Genomic DNA, 3918 nt, shown 5'->3' with positions numbered 1-3918 from the left:
AAAAAACAAGGGCATCGGGGTGGCTCAGTTGGTTAAGCATCTGACTCTTGGTTTCCACTCAGGTCATGATCTCATGGTTTCTGAGTTCAAGCCCTGTGTTGGGCTCTGTGCTGCTGGTGTGGAGCCTGCTTGGGATTCTCTCTCTCTCTCCCCCCCTCCTCTCTCTCTGCCCCTCCCCTAGTCTTTCTCTCTCAAAATAAATAAATAAACTTAAAAAAAATATTTCTCTTAAATTAAACTAAATCACGAAACAAAGGAAATAAGGAACTTCGTGTTCTCACATGGTAATAGGATCAAGTCTCCAAAATAGTAGATAAGGATTTATCTTCTAAGATTGAAATTAGAAAAGAAAAAAAACAGTAGTAAACACAATAATCCATCTGTTAAAAATACCAAAACCCTGAGGTCTGAGTGACTACAGAGTTCTAGGGCCCCCAAACCCAATTAAAGTGACCCAGGTATAACCTCAGAGAGCCAGGGAGAATATGTCCTTGACATATGAGCCTGTGCCTGACCACAGACTGGAAACCACAGGTAAGAGAGGGCGGGAATCCTCAGAGTAATAATGAGACAGTACTCTTTCTACATGGCTTAAGGCAAGCCCCCAATTTGTAAGTACAACTACTTGAGCCTGGTGGTGTCACATAAGGGCCAGATACCATTAGTCACTAAAACAATTCAGCAAACTCCCTTTGCATTAATTTCTTGAACAGAAAACTAAAATTGATTTTCCATGTACCTTGCCTTCAGGGAGAGAATGTAATAACCACCAAGTTCAAGTACTAGCATGCTTAACAGTGGTATTTCTCATTATAAATGAATCTTCACTCTAATTATTTTGACCACATGAGTCAGTTCCTAAGAAACTGGGCATCCTATCATGTTCTCACGAAATTGAGATTCTGAACCTTCAGAGTTAACGTCTAGAACCTAGTTATGACTTCACCAAGGTAATGCCACCTGGGAGGGTGAGACGCTAGCTATCTGCAATTTCAGGGGTAGGTCTCTATTTAGGATCTCTCTAAGTAGAACACAGTTGGACAAATTTTGGCTAGGGCCACATACTTTTCAGTATTTTTATAGTTAACTTGCATTATAAATAATTAAACTATCAGGGCAACTGGGTGGCTCAGTCGGTTGAGCGTCCGACTTCAGCTCAGGTCATGATCTCATGGTCCATGAGTTCGAGCCCCACGTCGGGTTTTGTGCTGACAGCTCAGAGCCTGGAGCCTGCTTCGGATTTTGTGTCTCCCTCTCTCTCTCTCAGCCCCTCCCTGCGCTCTGTCTCTGTCTCTCCCTCTGTCTCTCTCTCTCTCTTGCTCAAAAATAAATATTAAAAAAATTTTTTTAATAAAAAAATAAACTATCATTTATTGGACACTACTATATCCAGGCACTGCCTTTCTTGTTGTTGTTTTTTTTTTTTTTTTAATGTTTTTATTTATTTTTGAGACAGAGAGAGACAGAGCATGAACAGGGGAGGGTCAGAGAGAGAGGGAGACACAGAATCTGAAACAGGCTCCAGGCTCTGAGCTGTCAGCCCAGAGCCCGATGCGGGGCTCGAACTCACGGACCGCGAGATCATGACCTGAGCCGAAGTCGGACACTCAACCGACTGAGCCACCCAGGCGCCCCTCTTGTTGTTTTTTGAGAGAGAGAGAGAGAGAGTGTGCACATTCTTGTGCATACAAGTAGGGAAGGGGCAGAGAGAGGGAGGGAGAGAATCCCAAGCGGGCTCCACACTCAGTGCAAAGCCCAAAGCAGGGCTCAATCTCATGACCTAGAGATCATGACCTGAGCTGAAATCAAAAATCAGATATTTAACCAACTGAGCCACCCAGGCAACCCCAGGCACTGTTCTAAAACCTAATGCACATCATTGATTCTTTCTGACAACCGATTTTAAACTCATTTTTAAAAGAATAAAGAGGCTCAGAGAGGTAAAGAAACCTATCCAAGGTCACACTGCTGGTACATGGCTCAGCTGTGAGACAGATTTGAAAGCTGGCTTTTAACCAAATGTGACTGACTACTGTCAGAACTTAAGATTAGCTCATTGTTTTAGTCTACATTTGCTTGGTTACTAGCCCAAGGTTGAACGTCTTTTCAAACAATTAACCATTTTGTTTTCTCTTTTGTGAATTGACAAAACATACAATCACCACAGCACTCACATAAGAACTTTTCAGAACCAGTAAGAACTAAATTGCTTTGAAAGTGCTATCAACAGAAATATATCCAATATTGGCAGAAACAAAGTAATAGGCATTACATATTCTAAGAGATCAACTAACCTTTGCCATTTTTTGAATTGGATTGTTTGTCTTTTCTTTATAAAATGATTAGAGTTCTTTATATATTCTGGACACAAGACCTCTGCTGATTAGATGTATTGTAAATATCCTCTCTCAGTCTGCTTGTCTTTTAAGGTATCTTTTGTAGTGAATAAGATGTAGTTACTGCAATCATATGATGAAATTTAGGATTTTATGCTTTATGAAATCCTTTCTTTTTAAAAAAAATTTTTTTAACGTTTATTTATTTTTGATATGGTGACAGAGTGCAAGGAGGGGAAGGGCAGACAGAGAGGGAGACACAGAATCTGAAGCAGGCTCCAGGCTCCGAGCTGTCAGCACAGAGCCTGACGCGAGGCTCAAACTCACGAACCGCCAGATCATGACCTGAGCCGAAGCCGGATGCTTAACTGACTGAGCCACCCAGGTGCCCTGATTTATGAAATCCTTTCTTAACTCAAGGTAGTAAAGATAGTCTTTTTATAATATCTTCTAAAAATTTAAAAATTTTACACTTTGGTTCTTAAAATGGATCTGTATTTATTTTCTTATTCTGTTCAGTTTGCCTATCTGACTAGTCTCCCTTTTCATGATCACACTGTTCTGATTACTACAGAGACAAGTTCTACAAATTTTGCCATTCTATACTGTCCTTCTTCAACAATTATTTTTCAGTGCAGCCTTAGATCAGCCATTTTTGCCTCTTTACCAATACGAACTTTAGGGTAAGCTAATAAAATTATTAAAACAAATCCTTTTGAATTTTTTATTGGTATTGCATTGAATTAAAACCTTATTTGGGGAAAAGTAACCTCTTTACGATAGTGATTCTTTCCATCCACAAACATGGTATCACTCTGTTTATTCAGGTCTTTCAATATGTTTCCTCCACAAGACTTACATATATATGTATTTTTTTAATTTTAGAAAGAGAAAGAGAGAGAGCGCACAAGCAGGGGAGAGGGGTAGAGGGAGAGAGAGAATCTTAAGCAGGCTCTGTGGTCGGCACAGAGCCCTATGTGGGGCTCGAACGTATGACCCCAGGATCATGACCTGTCTCAACTGACTGAATTACCTAGGAACCCCAAGACTTACATATTTCTTATTTATATATTTCCTGGAGGGGTACCTGGGTGGCAGTGTCAGTTGAGCACCTGACTCTTGATTTCGGCTCATGATCTCACAGTTGTGAGATCAAGCCCTGCATTGAGCTCTGCCCTGGGCATGGAGCCTGTTTAAGATCCTCTCTCTCCTTCTGCCCCTCCTCTACTCAAACTCTCTCATTCTTTCTCTCAATAAGAAAAAAAATCTTAGATATTTCCTGGATCTTTATGGCTATGTGAATGGGATCTTTTTAAAAATATACATTTACTAAGTAGTGATTGCTAGTGTATACAAATGTGACTTTCATATTAGGTTGAATCATATGAAACTACTGATAAGTAATTATTTTTACCAAAAAAAAATATTTCATATGGTTCAACCAAAAAATTGCTGAACTCTGTTCTCAGCTCCAATACTTGGTCAGTTCTCTTGAATTTTCTATGAATAATCACATCTTTTTCAAATATAGATAGCTTTGTTCTTTCTTTTCTATGTGTGTTCTTTTATTTCTTTTTCTTGT

Source organism: Panthera uncia, assembly GCF_023721935.1.
Source record: "Panthera uncia isolate 11264 chromosome B2 unlocalized genomic scaffold, Puncia_PCG_1.0 HiC_scaffold_24, whole genome shotgun sequence".
Classification (NCBI taxonomy): domain Eukaryota; kingdom Metazoa; phylum Chordata; class Mammalia; order Carnivora; family Felidae; genus Panthera; species Panthera uncia.
Note: the sequence above shows the minus strand (reverse complement) of the source record.